At 40.8% G+C, this 21,508-nt stretch overlaps 1 long non-coding RNA gene across 1 annotated transcript in view; it reads right to left on the minus strand.

Annotated features, from left to right (window-relative positions):
- LOC307044007 overlaps nucleotides 1–21,508 on the minus strand; it is a 97,390-nt gene that overhangs the window by 70,235 nt on the left and 5,647 nt on the right. The window contains exons 2-3 of the long non-coding RNA XR_013809499.1: nucleotides 18,104–18,259; nucleotides 7,397–7,556 (exon numbers count right to left, since the gene is read on the minus strand). This is a non-coding gene — a long non-coding RNA (uncharacterized lncRNA). The remainder of the gene's footprint in view (nucleotides 1–7,396; nucleotides 7,557–18,103; nucleotides 18,260–21,508) is intronic.

The raw sequence follows: 21,508 nt of genomic DNA on the forward strand, positions 1-21,508 counted from the left end.
GGTATTGGCTGTGTAGCCGGCAATTGTTTAAAACAATGGGATTGCAAGGTAAGAATTAGTAAATGTTGATAGAAGATAGAAAGGGCTAAATAAGTTTAGCCTGTTTGGAACCAGCTTGGTATTTGTAGAGAGACAGCTTTTAGTGAGGAGGCCAAGCAGTGGATCAAAGTTAACGACGACACCTCTTAGCTAGGTCTGATCTGATCTGGGAACAGAATAGTGAAGCACAGCTCTCCCTGCAGTCTGAACATGACTCATGGTATAGTGAATATTTCATGGTGTGTCAAGCTGACAGTAGGTTTTGCCACAGGGCAGCTCTGATAGACAGTATGCATGGAGGACTTTATTATTCATAAAGATGTAGAGGTAAAAATCGTATATGGGCACACATATGATGTGAAGTAGATAACATAAACTATCTAACATAGTAGACACATTCTCTGAGAATAGTATATTTCCTGGCTTTATAAGGCAGCTGGGATGTCGAGCTGTGATTAGCCCTATACAAACATTTCCTCGTAGGCCTATTAAAGAGCCTCTCTTGAAAACATGTCTCCTCTTGAAGGCAGAGTAACAGTATAGTTTAAACACTGTGCAACATAAAGCTAGGCCATATTTATCTGGTTAATAAGGTGCTTGGTTATGTACTATTTCACCGTCACCCGCACACCTTCATTTTGGTTTTAACACAGAGCTTACATAACTGCACCACATTAAGCCAAGCCATTAAATGCATTGTTGCTCTTCCAATCGTTTTAGAGGGCAGCATTCAGCATAGGCTGCTCTGTGACAGGCTCTCAGGAGAGGCCGAATCATGTACTCTCATTATAGAGGGGACAAATCAAGTGTACCAAAACCCTCCCCTCCAGCCCTACTTTCTCAAGGTTATTTTCAAAGATAGCTCATGTCTTGGTACAGTATGTGGGTTGGGCTTTAAGTAAGCCCTGTCACTAGAGACATGGTGTAACCCTATGCAGTAGAAGTGAGGGGGCTTCAGAGGCCACAGAGAGACTTGTGTAACTAATTTAAACCCCTGGGAGGGCGCCGGCTTTTGTCCCGGCAGAATAAAGTCAGGCCACTTAAGTTCTGGGTGCGTTGTGCTTCACACACAGCAAAGCACCGACAACTTGCGTGTCAGCATTGCAGCACTTAAAGGTATTATGATGTATGCTTTCTGCACCATAAAGTGTGACTGCCTTGAGAAACCCATGAAACAATGGTCTCGATGTTCTGCCTGGGAGCGCAAAACAGACTTACATATAGATAACATTGGCATAGTCCACAGTTAGTATGATTATGGACTCGAGAGAAGCATGTTCCTTCTGTCAGTGATATTGTAGCCTTCTCACAGTATATCCCTCAACAGTGGGCTTACTTGCTCCCCACGCAGTATGGAGCGCCACTTTATGGCTTGCTGAATTCAAAGAGATGAATCCCTGCAAATAACCCTGCCCACTCTGATAAGGATGTTCTTATTTACTCAATTCAGGAGCGTGCATTGGCAATATATTTTTAATAAAAGCAGTCACATTCTCTACTTCTAAACGTATTGCACTGTGGAGGTGAAGCGAGCTGACTGCTACAGCTCTGTACAGTATCCCTTTTGGTGGGCAGCCAGGCATCACTAATATTGATTTATTTTATTTTATAGTGCAGTATAATGAGCTACTTTCAGTCAAGATCTGTCACCACGCATTACTGTCGGACCACACTAAATGAAAGCTATGCTGCCTTTCAGGCACATGTAAACGCATGGGCTAGATGACTTTATGCAGACAGGCTGGAAAACTGGCACACTGCAAACGGCTTACATTGGTTCATCTGTGCTTCTTTATCTGATATGATTAACATCTAATGTTTATTCTGTTTTATTTGTGCCATACATTCATGCATAGGGAGCTATTTCGAGAAGGAAACGGAGATAAAGGGTGGCACCTCAGGGTAAGATGTGTATGGATGTCCCCTTCCAACATTATATCACAATTTCTGAGCCTGACTTCAGTCTTTCCCTTTGAAAATGTTGTATTGAACTGCAGGGGCATTCAAATGTAGAATTTGGATTTAATTCCTTTTTTTCATCTGGTTTCCACCTTCCCTTTTCCAATATTAGCTTGTTTCTGCTTACAGGGCATCATTCCTATTTCCTTGTTTATCAAAGCACTTTATCAAAGACTTGAGTGATACAATTGCTAGAGGACGACATAAAGGTGGCCTAGAAAAAGGTGTATTCAATAAGCATCCCTAGTTTATCTGTTATATAACTGCTACATAAAGATGGAAACCAAACTATACAGCATCTAAATGACAGCAGGGCATCGGTATCTCGCCTGAGGGTAAGATCAGGAGACATCCAGATGGCAAGTCTTTCTCTCTTTCTTTCCCACTACTTCTCCCTGTTTGACTCATGACTGTTTAATCGTATTGTGTCGGTCTTGCTTAATAATGCCTAAGAACAATTAGAATGAGAACAGAAACAGAGTAGTAAACATGTGGGACAAGGGTCAAAACTGAAACATATCCATTATAATAAAAACAATCGCTACATTTATTTTTATTTTTCAGTCAGTCGCTGTAATTTATTTGAATGTGTTTGTATCTGCATCTGTATTCCAATGCATATCCAATGTGATACAAAAGCACCAAAGACCACCATCACTAAATAATCAAAATTCTAAATTAAAACAATATAAACAAGGATCATAATAAACGTTTGTGTGAAAACCACTGAGGTATACAACCTGAAAGAAGTGACAATGAATGAAATACATGCTTGAGATGCAGCATGGTGTTAATATTGGTGTGTGTAGTACACTGGGGCTAGGCCTCGCAGCAGATGCTCTGGCCTCTTCACGTGTATGCACTAAGCAGGAGTAAAGAATCGTCATCCAGGCAGGTAATTGGCTGCTGTTTACATCGCCGTCGGCTTCTCCCTCATCCCCTGCTCGACACATCTGTAGTGTTCATTAAAGCTGAGGAGCTCTGTGCTCAAATCTGGCATCTCAGGCTGTTCACGAGGCAAGTTCCAATTGCAGTCGCCAGATCAGTGCTCAGTGCACATATTGATGTTAGGAAAATCAAAACATTTACTTAAATAGATCTTCAGAGTAGTTTTGGAACAGCAATTGTTATGTAGATGCGTAAGTATTTAAGATTTTAGTTTTTCCTGGATGCAAGATTTGTGCTGAACCTTTAGAAATAGTTCAGAGGTCCAAACAGAAAGGTTTGGGAGATACCATAGAAGCAGAAGTAGAGGGAAGAAAACCATGCGTACAAAAATGGAAAGTCAGCTAACAGAGGGAGCCTTGGAAAGGCGCGGAAAGCTGTTTATAGATGAAGGCTTACCCCAGGTGCTCCAACACCAGATGGAGAGACAGCTGAATCAAGACCAGGGAAATAAACTCGTCATCAGCTCCTGCCTAATAATCTTCATTAAACCAAAGTGAGATCCACAAAATGAAGGACAAGGGTAGGCGTAAATGCTAACAACAGCTCGTGAAAGGACACATTAAAATTCAAAGTGGTTTCACGCAAGGATGATTTGACTCTGAAATCCAAGGCTTAATAGATTAAATCAGAGAATTATGTGCATGGCAACCTTTCTATTAATTAATGACTGATTTCAGAACATATTAATTATACAATCATTGTCTATGCGTGTGCATCAATACTTCATTATCTGTATTATGGAAGTTAGAATACTATTCAGCAAATGCATCCGTTAATGATTTACCGTATGTGATATCATTAAAGGAATTTGTCACACCACATTTCCTCATGCCTCTTTAAGAATGCAAAATATGATACTTTAGCCACGACGGCAGGAATCTGCTTATGAAGACAGAGAGAGTAAGAGAGCTTTGTTTTAATAGTATGAATGTACATCTTCACTGTTTGTGGTAGAGTCTGAGTAATAACCTTATTACTTTCGAGCTCTATTTGTATCAAATGATTTCTCTACATGTGTCTTTATAATCACAGAAGTTGATCTGCAATCTCCAAGCTGCTCACATGGATTATTATTAAAACAACGGTGATGCAAAAGTTATGTAACGAAGGCAAGTTCTGTTAAATATATAACGAGATGCAAAACAGATCTGTAACTATAAAGGTGTTACCGCAGTTTGTAAATGCAACTCATAAGACATGGATAGTTAAACGTAATACAATTACTCTGCAGGGTTGAAGGTCTTTAACTGCATTTTGGCTCAAATATTGCACTGTGATTTTAAATCACTTTTTCATTGCATGTGGTCCGCTACACATATTAATGATCTTGAAAATGATGAAGTGACTGGATATGTTTGGAATATATTTTGCACTCACAGTCCTTTTACTCAGCCATTAACAAGCATGTGTATTCTGTATTACATTTACACTGCATAACAGAATATCTGTTTGATACATACTGAAAATTCCCCTTCCTACATCAAAACACATTTGGAGCTACACTCTTCTCCTCTAATATGTTATCCTTTGCCATAAAAACTAACCTAAATGTCTCCTTTGCTGACCCTATTTGTGTATTGTAATTTATTAGAATCTGAGCCACCTGGTGAGATTTATGTATGTTTTGTACATGTGATATTATTTAAATGTTGTTTACGGCGTTACAGTCAATGCTTGTATTTTAGCTCTATTATTTTCCTCACTGACCGCTTGCTCATTTAAAAAAAGCTAAACTGTGTAGTTTTAATTAGACGCCAACACATTTTTCCCTGTATACAAGAGACTTTTTTGACAATTTGTTTCACAGAGCGCATTTTAAAATCCAACATCACAATGACTACCGAGGAATGTAGCTCATTATGTACTGAACAGTTACTTGGCCCACAACATGTCCTCTTGTTTTTACCTCTGTCCCATTTCAGCAAAAATGATATGCAATTGGCCACTGGGAAATTTTGTGTGTGTGTGTGTGTGTGTGTGTGTGTGTGTGTGTGTGTGTGTGTGTGTGTGTGTGTGTGTGTGTGTGTGTGTGTGTGTGTGTGTGTGTGTGTGTGTGTGTGTGTGTGTGTGTGTGTGTGTGTGTGTGTGTGTGTGTGTGTGTGTGTGTGTGTGTGTGTGTGTGTGTGTGTGTGTGCGCGCGTAAGGTTCTTTATTGTCAAACTAACATAGCGACAGAGTAATTATGTTGTTGAAAATCTTAGGTCACAGGCTTCTCCAACAATGCAACACAATAATACAGATAAGCAGACAACATTAAAACAATATTAAAATATACTATATTAAAAGTATTACAAAAGAAAAATAGTTTTAAAAAAGTGAGAGAAAAAAAGTGGAATAGTGCAATACGAGTCTATATACAAGTTATTGGAATGATATATTAGATAATAGGTAAATAATGACTAAGTAGCAGATGAATGTTATGAAATCGTTTCAGCAGTTCAGTTGTTTAACAGTCTTATTGCCTGTGGGATGAAACTGTCTTTGAATCTGGTTGTTTTTGTCCGGATGCTGCGGTAACGCCTGCCAGACGGCAGCAGACTGAACAGTTTGTGGCTGGGGTGATGGGGGGTCTTTTATAATCCTGAGGGATTTCTTCCTGAGACGCTGGGAGTAAAGGTCCTCCATGGATGGCTGCTCCGTCCTGGTGATGTTCTCTGCAGTTTTCACTACCCTCTGTAAAGCCTTACGATTGAGGGTGGTGCAGTTGCCGTACCAGGCCGTGATGCAGCCAGTCAGGATACTCTCTATGGTGCACCTGTAGAAGTTGAAGAGTATCCTGGAGTCCATGTTGAGCCTCCTCAGCCTGCGTCGAGCTTTCTTGGTGATGGTGTGAAGAGTCCATGTCAGGTCCTCAGTGATGTGGACCCCAAGGAACCTGAAGCTGCTGACTCTCTCCACCGTAGTCCCATTGATGGTGATGGGGGCTAGTCCCTCTCCCTGCTGCTTCCTGTAATCCACAATCAGCTCCTTTGTGTTTGTTTGTTTGTTTGTTTGTTTGTTTGTTTGTTTGTTTGTTTGTGTGTGTGTGTGAGTGTGTGTGAACCCATTCATTGAACATAGTATTAGTTATGCCCACATTGTTATAACTATACCAACATCAGAGTGTTGACGTGGCAGTAAATGCATTTAAAATAGTTTGATATTCGGTAGTGCAATCCAACCATTGCTCTGTATGATAAAGAAGTGTGGGGTCCCTTCAGTCACCTAGCTATACCCTCTGGGTTAAACATCCAACATAATCTTTACAAGCAGAATTGTACAGCCACATCTAACCCATACACAGAAAAACACCACCAAACCCAACAGATAACATTTTAAAGAGAGGATTCATATTTGATAACCACCTTAAATCCAGCCAATGAGACACTCTCCACTCTAATGAGCTCCAAAGCCTGAGCCGAGAAAAGAGTTCACAACGTCAGTTTATTCTGAGGCGAACAACCCCCTCCCGGATACAAACTGACCGCTCTCACAACAACACTTCAGGGTCAAACAAATTATAACACAATGTCAAAAACTATTAGCCCAAGTAGATTCAAATGCATTCTAATAAATAATAAATGATGAAATGGCAGAATATCTCTGTTCTCTCAGAGATAGAGAGCAGAAACAGATCATAACCAAGCGCAGGCTCAGTGACACCAGATTGTCGATCTAAAAAGAAGAAAAAGGCACAAAAATCCTGCAACCAAACCAAAGCAGAATATGTGTTTACTGTGGGATAGGTGAGCATTAGAGAGAAATGCACTTCCTTCTAAAATGTAAAACGCACAGGAACAAATAAGGAACATTCATTTTGACAAATGAATCAATGCCAGGGAGCTTTGGAGCCATTTTGGCACCTTAGATGAATCTTGTTTTTTTCACAATCAGTATCAGTTGCATCCAACTATTGCGAACCAAAAGTCCACCGTTTCCCATTTGGGTACCTTAAAAAGGTCCAAAACATATTTCTGCCAATGTCGTTTGTTCCCGCTTCACAAGAACAGTTCACCCGCAGTTAAATCCGGCCTCAAATGTTGCTCATTAGTGCTTTATGGGCCTCAGCCTGGAAACAGAAACCAGCATACTCTTCCTGCCAGAGAGTTGTTTCCTTTCAGAGATTTATTAACACATATTTTAAGATGAGGTCTAACTACCGTAGTTTAGGTTCAAATGCAGTCCTACATGCTACAGGCATCATGACGTGCTTATCTTTGCCACATTAGATCATTTCTGGATTATGCTATCCTGTCGACCTAACAATTTATCCCATAACAAGTGTGTGTGGGCTAGTTTGAGGGTAAACATTAAAAACTGTTCCTGAAAATCAGTCCCAGTCTGGCCCCATCACGGCGGTGTCAGGGCCTGGACAGCCCCACTCAGGGACCCCACACTCGTTCTATTGCCTTCCTGATTGCCATTGGAGATTAGCTGACCTCAGAACCTGAGAGGAGGTGGTATTACTCACCTTGACCATGCCCCCTCTGCTCTGCAGGTTTCCAATCAGAACCGACGCCAAGCTCCCATTCCCCGGCAGCCACACTTGGAGGTCATGGTTCTCTCAAACATCTGCTTGTGACAAATAGCTGCAGGATGGATGGCCCACTGAGACGAGATGAGAGATTCTACTGGTGAGAGGGAGAAAAGGTAGAGTAAGTGAGCAGGACAGGCCTACAGAGCAGGGAGCCCCCAAGCAGGGGAACGATCCTCGGGGCAACCCCTCTACAACACGCCACAAGAGAGGAGACATAGTCATAATTAATAAATAATTGTAGCAGCACTCGCAGAAAGTTTTCGTAAAAAAGACAGGACACTAATGAAGTTGTGCTTATTTCAAATTTCTGTTATCATGAAATATTAATTTTAATTTAGGGGATTAAGGCACTGGAAGTTTTTACTCTGAGCTAACAGGCCTTTACCTTTAATATCATCATCCAGTGTGCTTCTCTTTTCTACGGTCCATCTTCTTGATCATCATGCATGCATCTCATGCTCCCTCTTGAGAATTCCTAGTATAGTCCTTTCTGATTACCATCTTTGTGTATGTCTTACCTTCATTTCACCTCAAAACTTTTAGAAACACACACTTGCAAAAGGAAGCGGAGAGAGTAGGACAGAAAGGGGGAGGCAGAAAGAGAGAGCGAGATGGTGTTCATGTTTTAAACATGAGGGGGTTTTGTTGCCTGTGTTTTGCTCTAAGCCATAATTAAATTCTTAATTAGCGAGCCCTCTGGAAGAAATACAAGATGTAATTCAATTTAAGGCCCTAACTCATTTGGCCAACAGTAAAGAAGAAAAGAGAGGGGAAGAGACAGTGCGGAGGTAAGGAGGCAACCCCGGCGGTAACAAATGAGCACAATGTTTTAAATTGAACTCGCTGTGTTAATGCTGCTTCTGCAAATATATCTATATCTCCATGAAGATCTCAGAGAACGACATCCTCCATCCACCAACCAGAAAAGGGATGAAAGACAGACTGAAGGGATGTCATTATTTATTTCCTGTTCATGGATGCATGCCCACCCATTCATTAATGCAAATGAGGATATCTGTCATTACCCTGCTGAATGTATTGATTATTTGCTTCCCCAGTCCTGTCCTGGTGTGCATAGAGACCGACTGCATAGATAGAGAGATAGAGAACATGGTGAAGCTAGGATTATCAGAAAACTAACTTTAGGCAAAAAGAAAAAGTAGTCTGAGTGTTGCACTTGAAATTCATGCAGCACTTCTAATCTGTTATACACATTTCATGATCCAGATTATCCCTCTCCTTAACCCTCAGCCCTGACCATGCCGTGCTGGACCAGGAAACCATCAAGCCTTACCCACAGGCTGGCCTGAAAACTCCAACTCATCCAAGTGGGAAATAGAAAATCCATTTTTTTAAATATGTCTGCTAAGGTCTTTAGTCAAGCCTGGCCTCTCCCTGAGCCTGCCTGACCTACCCCAGAACAGCTGTGACATAGCTGTGAGGCTCCGAGGAGGAGTGTGGATTTGCCGCAGCCCTTTGATGTGTCAGCAGTGCGTTGGCGGCACACCTCTGTACAATATTGAAATGTGATGCAATGACGATAGGTAAGGGTGAAGAAGTGCCTGGGGCTAATTGAATATGCTCTGCCCTGCACGGCCTCCCTTGCCTCTAGGTTCTCAATTCCCCCCTTGAAATTGCAGATGTGTTGTGTGTTTGTGTAGATGCGTGTGGGTGTGATATTTTAAGTGTGTATGAGGAGTGCATTCAGGTGAGAAAGTACAAAAATATAAGTGTATGTGTTAGCACATGTGCCCGTCTAAGTGAGTCAATTGTTCTTTTGACACTTTTTTCTTGAAAAAACTGATTTAAAAAAAAAAAGATGCATTTATTTAGAAAGATCCGGCCTCCTGTCAGAATGTCTGACCCCATTTACTGATGCTGAGCTGGAGGGTCAACTCCCAGGTGATTCAGTGAGCAGAGAGGCAAGCTGACAAATGTAGTCATGGTCCGACCTTCATGGCCACTGCAGAGCTCTGCTGATCTGGAAGTAAGCAGCCGGCATCCTGGGACGACGGAGGCCTCGTGGCCGACGGAGTGGAGCTGAGAGTGAGGGGGATGATTGTGCAGTCAGATCAGCTCTGCGGAGGCGAGGGTTTAGAGGCTTTAACGTGTACGCAGCATATGTAATCCCCGAGCCCCAGAGTAGGACTGTGTGCCAGTAGGATTCTCAGCAGTGATGCCATTCTGAAGAAGACCGAGAAAATATTTTCTCTGATAAAATATATCCATTAATTAATTCAAGGATGCACAAGACTTCTTCTTGCTCTCTGCAAAGTCAAAAAGACTCAGGGTTCTGATGTTTATCTTTCAGCTTTATCATAAAATACCCCTGAAGGCGCAGTTTGTCTGCTTGCATATCTCAACCTATGAATGGCTTTTCTTTGATTCATCAAACACAATCAGCAGATTTAATGAGTGTGCGTGAAGATCCTGCTCTAACCAGTATGCAGCTCTGCATGACAACCCCATCATCTAATTATCTTATTAGGCATACTATTCAAAACATCAGGGGTATTAGATTACAAATTCCTCGTCTGCTCAACAGAAACTGGAAACTCTGATCTCCACAACAGGAAGATGAGGACATTGTGCTTATTGGAGTCTACCGTTCTGTTTTCTGTGCCTCCTACCCTTCCTTTCCCTTGGTTCACACCTCTCAGTGGGAGGGTGAGGAAACCACGCATCAGCTCTGCCGCATTGTGAAGGAAAAAAGCAGACGGAAAATAATGCTCTTTTGTAATACATAAGCCTGCTAGAGAGAGTCATTATTTTTTGCACAATCAGAGAAAAAAAGAGAAGAGCAATCTGTTACTTAGTGCCTTTGATAAACTTGGTCTTATCAGCATTAGGAAGGTGGATGCCTGTATCACAAATAACAGTTGCAATTATGACTTTTAAATCAGTGCAAATGTATTCTGTAAATTGCCAAAATAAATCAAATTAATTTCAGTAGTTAAAAATGAAACATACTTTTTCACCAACTACTAATTTGAGAAAAAAATTTTTAAATGAGCTAATCAGCCCCCAAACGCCACTTCATCTTAACATTGTTGTCTAAAACTAATTGAGAGTTAGAAACGTCTTTTAGCAACTGAGAGTGCTGCATGAAGTCGAGTGAATCCAACCAGGATGATTACTCATTTGTACAGTTGATCATTTCCTTTTCAAAGTAGCATTAATGATCTGTAATTATATCAATCCTCATTTAGATCCTTGAATTCATTTCCCCGTTTTCTGACTAAGCAGCCACTTCATGACATACTGTGAGCAAGTGAGCAACAGTTGATGTAACTCATAATTAATGCAATCAGATACATGCATGAGCTACAGATTCTTGATATTCTAAGGAGTCTTCAGAGAAAATCAATCTCATGAGGAGGATGTGAAAAAACACTAAAAACGACTGATCTTATCAGATAGAATACACAGGGGGTTGTCTTTTCTATGTAATAACTACAGCGTCCATAGGTCACTCTGCTATTGGAGTTGAATGTGTACTGTATTCCCACATTTACCGTATATGCACGATCAAATGAAAAATTCAAATTAAATCAGATTATTAGATTAAAGGGAAAGTGTAATCAGGATCTTGCGCGTTAGTGAGGATTCTTACAGTTGGTGCATGATGTGCATGCTCATTCACCTCAAAAGGAGATGAGAGGAGATGTTTAGCCATCGGGAAAATGACACCATAATGTCTTACAGGCAGCTATCTGAGCAAGAATACATTTCAATCTCTGTTTCAGGGCATTCATTGTTTTCCTACTATTCAATAACCCATTCTCATTTCAACGGAAGCTCTTATTTTCTAGAATGTGCTTATTTGGTGTGAAGTACCCATCAGCCAGGAACCCGCCTTGAGACAAGCTTATTCATTCCATCACCTGTCTGCTACACATTTCTCTGAGCTCTTGACTTGTGTGCCTCCAGCTTGACATGCTTCAGCGAGTCCACGATATCTTGCTCTATTAGGAACCCAGGCTTTAGCATGGGGAGCAGCTCTGTGCTGACATGCAGAGCAGCTTGATGGGTTGTGTGCCACTTTTAAATAACATTTTGCTGCTGGTTTGAGGGGGTTAATTATATCTAGGTCACTGTTTTTTGATGAGATCTAAGGATGTATACCAACCGACACAAGCAGGGGGAAAAAAGCTGCATATAAGGAAGAACATCAACACAAAAAAAGCATTTGCATGTTTGTGTGCGTGCGCAGACAACACATATACATTCACAAACAGAAACATACACACACACACACACACACACACACACACTGAATACACAAATACTACAATCAGAAGCCTCCAGAGCAACTAAGCCACTGGATGGATGCCTGGAAACTGGGTCATCTAAAGCCTTAAATGCAGTCTTTTTTTTCAAATTCCAAGTAATTATTTTAATCTTCAACATCTCGCATTTCCATTCGTATTTGCATTAGATGCTAGAGAATATGTTGAGCAGTGTAACAAGCAAAAAAAACTCTCCCCTATTACAGTCTGAGCAGAACTGCCCCCAACCGTGTCATACTATGTGAGAAAACATTTTGATCTTGAGAAAATCTGATCAAAACGTTACCAGTAAAGGGTGCAGCCAGTGATCAAAACGTACAATACATCCAGTGAGTAATATAATCCTACAATTGCTGAAATCTTTTGATATGCTTCTTTATGCTATTTTTTTTTATTATGTCTTACCACTCCTTAACACCTACAACGGATCTTTCCAGATGGGCAAGCAGAGCAATCAGAGGTGACATCAGTGGTACAAAAAATATCTCACCCCTCCATGGTCAGCTAATTAGGTCATTCTAAGTGGGGGTTGTTAAAACAACCCTTGGTAATGTCATATACTGCAGTCCTAATGATTATTAAAAGCACCATTCATTGTTTACCTGCTAATTTAAATGTGAGGCATACTGTCCCACGATTATATAGAGTATTATATTGTAATGCCTTTCTGAATAAACTGGATACATATATTCATATATGGGATATAAAGGTGGTACTGTTGTTGCATCAAAATAAAAAAAGAAATATTTTGTATTACTAACTTCTGAAGTATTGCCATGTTCCTGCCCTGGGCACACCAAGATAAATACAAATTCTGATTAATGAAAGTCTGTACTTTTATGTTTCCTTGAGTCATTTTTAAAGAATGCTTTCTTACAAGTGAGCAATTTTTAGACATAAGAGTAATGAGAGTGAATATCTGTCCTTTAGAGTAGCAAGGCACATTATTCTGGAATGCACCTGATCAAACTAGAAACCATTTATAAAACCTGCGCTGATAGGATTTGCCTTCACCCATCAAATTGTGTGAGAGGACCACGACAAAATACATTCATTTTAGAGTTAGCTGACGGAAACGGAGAAAGATTGCGCTTTATTTTTACCCACAAAATGTTTGAAATAAGGAAAGCAAATAAGAGTAACTTCCCTTTGTTTCTCATCATTTGTATCTGATATCTAAAGTCGCAGTTCTACCACAAAATCTGGTGGGCAGTTTTTTAAAAGTTCAAAAATAATCAGAACTTAGAAAGACTGTAGATCGCTTTAAGCATAACCAGTTTGGTTATTCTGAGACAATAAACAGAGCATCTCAAAAACTAGAAATAGCCAGGAAAAGCCTACTTCAAATGTCTTGTCACTATAAAGTACAGGCTCCAAATACCAAGGAGCTTATTTCCTAACTCTGTTAAACCTGGAAAAGGTTAATTGGGAGGAAAGACAAATCCTTTTATTACTTTAACCAAAGTTTAGTTCAAGGACATTAAACGGCAAGCAGGAAACAGCCGTTAGAGGTGCAGTTGTATGATCATTAACTCTCAAAGGAACAGGTTATTACATCATTTTACTTTGCAGCGACAGTGTGCATTTTCCAAATAGTATTCGCCAACTTAATCAGCTGAAATATCATAATGCAGATACTGCTGTCAATTCCTATCTGCAATTTCCAGATGCACCCTGGAGTATTACATTATTAGGCTGCTGCTATGATTTATTCCCACTGATGCTACAGATCCATCTAAATGATGCCTTTCATTTCATGGGTTGTTTGGAATGATGCATGTTAGCGCTCTGTAATTGAGATGTTCAGCCCCTCCCCAGTGTCCCCTCCTGACATTTGCTGGGGGTTCCGATGAAAAAGACAATTTCCATATCAAACACCGGTTAAACCATTCTCTCGGGAAATACTTTTTTCCCCATGTAGCATAGTTATTTTCTCTGATGTTTGTTTATTATTTCTCCCATCATGATTATTTGATTATTCTTAATAAATGTGTCAGGATTGTTTACAGTTGATGTGGTTAATGCGAGGAGTTAGCGGGATCTGAGGGCGGCTGTTTTGAAGTTCACTAAAACAGTATTATACACATGTTGGGAAGAGGCAACTACTTCCAAGGAGGTAGATTTAAAACAGTTGAATATCTGAGAGGACAATACACACACAAATCACAAAAAAAAACATCTGAGGATTTCAAATAGCAAACTGGGCATCTCAGAGCTTGGATTTGAGGTAGGTTAAAATATGTTTTTCGGATAGTAAGATGCCCCCATCACATGTAGCGACATCCCCCTCTCTTCTCCCATCACCACAACTAGCCTTCATAAATAATTAAAGATTTAATCTGTGATATTTTCAAAAGGTCAGAGGCACAACAAAGGGAGAGAAATGTCAGTCCATTCTCTGCAGGAGCTCATTCAGTAATAACTCCACACTGGGTTTATGTTTTCACCTCAAAGCTCTAGGAAGTGGGCCAAAAGATATGAAGATGTGTGAGGAAGGGGGGGGGGGGGAGGGGGTGAGTCTGCGAGTCCACCATAGCCAAACAATGTTGCATCTGCCATTGTCGCCAAGACATCTCATGAATGTTTCATCCTTTTGTCTGGGACTGGGCAGGAGTGTTGTCTAGTGGAGCCGCTGAGCTACTGTACTCGGGGACAATTCAGAGGGGTGGGCTCGGCCCCATTTAGCCTAGCCACAGGTTCGGGGGCAATAAGCCATGCGCACCTTTATGCATAAATACACGCTTCATGCATTAAATGTGTGTGGTCCTGATGGATTCCTTCCGCTGATGCATTATCAATGAGACCTGCTCTCTGCACCACATCCCCGACAGAAAGGGCTCTATCATTTATTTCCCTCTTCAGTGCTTCTCAGCTGAGAACCATTGGAAATGTGAAGAGGCGCCTCAAGCTGCAGGGAGGCATCATTAAAGTGGCAAAGGCTTTTGTATGTTTTGCCATTTGAAAGCTGAAAATAATCATTTGAGCATTTGTTGCTGATTCTTATCACTTGTATAATGTATGACATGAAAGTACAATTGATAAAAGTTGTACTTTTCCAATCTCATCCTCTTTTTTATTGTTCCCTGTTCTTTATGAATATATTATGCTAGAACTGAGCGACCATGGTTGGACTCACTGAATATGTAGGAGTTCTAAAGTAGAGAGTTTTTATTAAAATCATATTCTTATTCAGTCCATTGTGTTAGTGTAGCTGAATCATCTGCTTGTCTCTCGCCCAGATTTCTGCTCAGAGAAGGTTTTATCTCGTCATGCCACCCTGGAAGTCAAATGTACGACTTCAGTGGAGTGAACGTTTCCCTGCTCTTTGATGGTGTGAAGGCAGCCTTAGTGTCTCTCTTACACACACTTCATGACACAGTTGACTAGTGTTCCCTTTGTGCTGTCTCCTCCATACAGCTGGACGAGTGGGATGCTGTCAGACAGATGTGAAAAGCTGATTGTGTTTATCTTGCAAACAAAGAGTGCAAGACTTTGATTAGATTTGATGTTGTTTGAGCCTTTATAGTCAAACATGGCATCAACAAACTGGCTGAGTGTTTGTTTTCAGGGAAATGATGTGGGTTCTTTTTATAAATTAGGTAATTGTGATCTGCATTTCTGTCCGCCTGCAAACCACCAGCCTCCAAAACATTTTCTCACCATTTGTGTGCAATCTCAGTTCTACTCAAACCCAATTATCTTCCCCATCTTCTTTTAATATTACAGTTTTTTTCCTGCAAATGCTCCTTGTTATTACCTTCTTTTGTACTCATCTCAAGGTGCTTCCTGTCTAGAGAAAATATGGTGGTACTGTAGGTAAGAATCACAAGGAGACAGAAAAGGTGTCAGGCCAGAAAGTAAAGACAACATTGTGGCGATGACACCTAACCGGCAGAGCATCCTGTTGTTCCTGTTCTCTCATAGATCTCTCTTTCTTTATTTAGTCTTCACCCACGCTTTCCCTCTGCCTGTGCTTCTTATTTGTCATTATAGCTATATGTCTATTGTTCTTGAGTGATATCTGACAGCATTATTTAATATAATGTACACAACAGAGACTGTAAGTGGGTCCGAGGGGTTATTTTCTGTTTGCAGCACCCACTGTTTTAAACCTCCATCCTGCCTTTGAGTTAGTATGTTTCCATCAGGTAGCAAACCCAGCATGGCAGGCCCAAAACAGCCAGCCTTTCCCATTAAACATTCATGAACTGCAGTGCAGTGGCACCAATGCAGAAAGGTCACTCAAGATAGAATGATCGGTTTGGTCTGGTATAGCTCTGCGCATCGACACGCCCGTCTATAATAAATAAATACATCCCCCACAGACCTGCACCTGGTAGCCCGTACATTTTTATAATAGAAAAAGAAAATCCCATTGGTGCACATGCATTGTGGTCCCTACTGAATATGGCATTGAATGAAATGATGTGGCACGGCAATATACAGATGAACGCCGCCTACCTCCCCTTCAACACCTGTGTCTACCAATGATGAGGTCACTGATTAAGAGGCAGTTCATGCAAAACTCATCGGAAACAATGTTTTCTCTTAGGCCTAGTGTGATCTGCCCAATTTTTCACCTTCTGAGGTTTTCAAATATTGTCCACAGCTCACTCAGGTTTGTGGTAATCAAAGCTTAAAAAAGCATTTGTAAATGTCATATTAAATACACGATCAGTAGAAATGAGTCACCGACCTTGTTGTGAATAGAGGTGATTTGGTATGAGGGGTTACATAGAAAAAGACCACAATGAGGTCTATTGATCACTATGATTAACCATTTCTTTGTATCTGAAAAGACATGAATGGCCCCTTTTTCCTCATTTAATTCTTTGGAGCTTTGACGGCTGAAAAGGGAACATTGGGATGAAGTTCTACAGATATTACCAGACTCCTCCAAGTCTCATTGCTGTAGTGCGTAATTATGCTCAGTGTATGCTGGAGAATGATTGCTTCAGGTATTTAATGAACAGAAAGAGGACTTTGATAATGTATGACCTACAAGGAAATACCTCTGCATGTACTACAGCTCTCTGTTGAAAGCTCCTCTGCTCACAGTACTGAACCACACCTGCAGGACTCACTGGGTTATATCATTATGTAAGCACAAACATGGATGTGCATTAGATACACCTGGTATCCTGCCAGCATCAGCCCTTTGGCCGGCTTACATCTACTGTCAAACAGGCTTTGTGTGTAAGGACAGTTCTCTCAAGTAGCCTGCAGTGGTGCTTGAACAACTGTTTAAATGGTTATTCACTTTGCTCTGTGTCATTGCGGCATTAGCCTCATCATTTTATATTCTGCAGATAGGCTGTTTAAAGCACACAGATGTAACTCAGGTCATAGAGAGTGATCACAGGGGATCCTATTCAATGAACTGGGAAGGGCTGCTTGAAGGGCCAGCAAAACAAATCACATTAAACCTCAATTAACACCAGGGATGCCTCTGGAGTCCTGTTTCTTTCTCGGCAATACAACTCTGTGTCTCTCTCACTAACACACTGTCTGCACATATATATTCTCAGTACTGTAGATCTGAAGAACTGAGAGCAAGAGAGAACAGACTAGAGAGGAGTACCACATGTAATGCATGTGAATGATCGAGGTTTGAGGAGAGCTAGTAACAGTAGAGAGCTGTGTCTTTCTCTCTGACTGTGCTCGTCTCACTTGGTTAATTATGAAATGCTGCAGCTGGCTCAGAGGGCAGCCAGCTGATAGGTCCACACTCTGGAGCAGCCGGTGTCCCCATCACGAGACAAGGACAGACCCACAGAGTGCCCACTGTACAGCTCAGGGCCAATTACCCACCTGCTGCATGACTGCAGCTCAGGGGAGTCACTGTATGCTAATACAACTCCCATAATTGCTGCTGGTTTCCCCAGTTAGAGAGTTATGGAAACCAGATCTTAGCAGGTTTTAAAAGCCACTCAAATTACATCCTATAAATGGTCGCCTTTGTTCGGATCGTTAAATTCACGAGCAGAAATCTATCTATCTAATGAGAAGAGTCACTGCCAACTAGTACTAAACAGCCATTAAAAACAGAGAAAATAAATTTGGTGGCATATTTATCTAATAGTGTCATTTGATTGTAATTATACCCGTTGCAACATGGTTTTGAGCTACAATATCTAAAGCAATGTTTAATTTGTAATTTAAACGAGGAGAAAATGCTTATTATGTGAAATTAAATGATCTTGTCATCAACTTTAGACTTTTTATGTGACTCCTCTCATCAATGGGAACAGCTGGATTGTTATTCCTCTGTTATAGCCTGTGAAGACTACAACAAAGCAAATAAAGTGATAAACATACACAACAGTTAGAAGAGCACTTACTATTTCATTACCTGCTTCGTTATCGCTGTCACTATCTGTTTTCCACAATGGTTAAGCAGCGCAATGGAATAGCGTGTCTCCCGTTAATTTAACAGTCAATCCCAGAGGCTGCATCCCGCACTCCTTCTCTTTGCCATTATTTCCCTCGGGATATTGCATGAAGGGTTCTGAAAGAAGGGGACAAATGAAGGTCAGAGAAAAATTATAGATGCTACAGAAGGAGGTTAAGAAATATACTCCATTATGACCCTCATGACTATCCTTGACATTGCTATTACTGCTGGATTGATGTACAGGTTGTGTTAGAGAAAAACAAATATAAGTAAAAGGCCTCAGAGGGCTGTTCTCTGAGATTGCCTTGCAAATTAAAAGTACAGATGTTCAATAATTATCTGTTCAGCAGCACAGTGTGGTACCTAGCTTATTATTACCAAAGCTATATGTCCAAACAAGATGATTTGAGTGGAAATGCAGCCTTCATCTCCAGTGACTAATGCTTCAGCTGGCATTCGCCTCCAAACATATTAGTGAAGATGATCATGAGTGACAGTGACTTTTCCATCTCGCCCCAATTAGTGAGCCACCCTTGTTCCCTCTCAACATTCACTATAGGAGGAGGGTTGACACATAACCATCAGTCACTCACCTCTCCTTTTCCCTCCCCCTTGCCTCCAGACTTACAGGCCTGTTGCCACCAGTATCACAGCCAGACGGCAGACGCCATTATGCTTTATGTCCCTTTTCCCCTTTTAAACTGCAGCTTGAGTCAGCACAGTAAGTCCAACCCGTAATGTTCAATACTAAGAAACACTTGTATTCATCAGGCAGTTTCTAGATGTTTTGCAGAGTAAATTAAATTGTTCGTTTCCACTGATATCCAAGGGGACATTCTGAATTGCCAATTCATTTCCATGGTTTTCTGATCCCCCAAAAAGAAAATAACTAAGGAGTGAGCCACCAACCTCATGTTGGTGGCAAGAAATATCAGTACATTATACTTCATAGCTTCAAACACCAAAGGTGTGTGTGTAGTGTGTGTGTAGTCGATACCCATGGAGATGGTAACATGAACAGACACACTGCAGGAATGCAATTATTCAGGTCTGTGCACAAGCGGGGCGTAACTCAATACAATCGTGAGGTTTTAGCACTTCAGCTTTTAGCACCAAATCAAGAGCAAGATTTTGAAAAATATCACTTAATGGTGTGAGTTTGTTTTCCTGCAACTGTGACATGAATCATTGTAAACCACTGAGAAGTGATGTGATCAGAGAGCTAAAGGATGTGGGTTTTCTTCATGCTGTTAGTTGAAATTCAAAGCTTCACAGAAAAACCTCTCTGAACAATTCAAACTGAGAGGCATGCTTTATACACTAATAGCAACGAGGACAATAGCTTTTATCTATTAAAGCTACTAGACATTTGAGGAATATTGTGTTAAATGCACACATTTGTGTTATTGATCTGTCTTTCATAAGGCAAAAGTGAACCATTGACTTCCTTCTTTGCTTTGGGAGTTTCTTGTATTGACCTCTTCTCTGGGTATCACAAAATGAGAGTACAGAGATTGAACTGTAGACACTGAAAAGTCCATAGATGAGCAGACTCCTCAAAGAACACAGAGACCTTTCATGTCTATATTAAACCACTTTTAGTCCAATTAGACTACCAGCAGCTTTAAAGGGAAATGAAAAGAGCATATTGGCCAATATTAAGGCTCCTTATAAATTTATCCAGCCACCTCTCCAAATAAAAAAAATGCTTTAATTAAATGTTCGCAAGCTTGCACACTCAGTCTGCCCTAGCCATTACTATTGCACCAAGTTTTAGGAAAATAGGGAAGTGTCAAGCTCGCACCATGTGTTTCCTCGCACACGCCAGGACATAATAAACCCTGCAGTGCAGTAACAAGGAGTCAAAGCTCTGCATGGCTTATAGGGCTTATTAACATTCCTCTACAAAGCTGGAAGAATAACAAATAATGAATGTGACTTTTAAATACAGTAACTGTGATATTCCCATTTGAGGACTAGCAGAGTGTTGTAAATGAGTGGAACAGCCGTGTGTCGTAATGTGGATTGATACTCTCATAATAACCACGCTCGACTTAGCAGGCTTACAAAAAAGAAAAGGAAACCCTTCCAGCTATCTGTCTTGCTATTTTTATTCCTCTTTCATTTTTCGAACTAATGCAAATTTGATTGCACGGCAGACCAGCTCAAAGCACAACCAGTTCCACTTTTCTTGTGGACTGACATGCTGATATGCATGGCTGTGAATGACTATACGTCATGAGTTTTGCTGTAAATGCTTAATCATTGCTTCATAATGTTGGCATCTTGTGAAAGATTCCACTTTATGTCCATGTTTTTATCAAATGTTTGTTGAACACACAAAAGTGGTGTGTTGACAATGAATAGCCAAGTCTTATTATTTTATCTTAGTTTCAAACGGCAGGCATTGATTTGAAAAGTGTTTAATCTAGTTGGGACATCAACATAAAAACAAATCAATATTTCAAACTGAAGCACTGAGACAATCGGCACCTTTCATCATCATTCTCTCTCAGCGTGCAACAAAGCTCCATGACATGTTTAACATCTCTGTCTAATTCATGTCCTTAAAAAAATACTTTTCAGGAAGAACAAAGCCCCATAAATACAAATATATGGCACTTACATTCCTAAGCACACTCAATCAATCAGCCTTCTACAGATTGAACACTTGTTATTTTAAATCGCTGGACACAAATGGAAAGTGACTGCATACCCATTGATCATGGATATCATTATTAAAGTTTTATAGTCCTTTGTTTCTTTTTCTTACTCTTTTATGCATTGACTATGAATTATTTAATCCGAAACGACATTTGTTGTTGCTGTATAAACAATGTCGTAATTCCGAAAGAATCATTAACCAAACTAACTGTAATATATCTACAGTACCTGCTCTGAAAAAACCCATGCAGCATACAATGCTGAACATCTGAGTCGTAACCAACACCCTACTCCACATATCTTCATTTATTGCCTTTCTTGACAGCCAGGCTCCTACAAAGCTCTTTCTGTCTGCACCATCTCATCAGCCGTGTGTCCACAAGACAACATTTTCTCCTGAACACGGCAAACTCCCATCTATCCTCCCGGACATATTTGCCCAGTGTGACAACAACTTCAGAATGGCCCAATGCGGGAACAGAGACCATCCGTTAAAACTAGCCCATGAGGGTCCATACATCAACCACCCAGGAGAGGAGCCCGTTTCCAGGCGGCGCAGCCTTCTCCTGGCCGTCCATATCTGGATGTCTGAGTGACGACATCAAGGAGATTTAGTGCACAGCCTCAGTGGGGCTCGGTTGGTACAATCCCGTTAGATAGGAAACTGTAATTACAGCTCGGTGGGAGTCTGGAGCCTTG

This window comes from Notothenia rossii (genome assembly GCF_949606895.1).
Source record: "Notothenia rossii genome assembly, chromosome: 6".
NCBI lineage: Eukaryota > Metazoa > Chordata > Actinopteri > Perciformes > Nototheniidae > Notothenia > Notothenia rossii.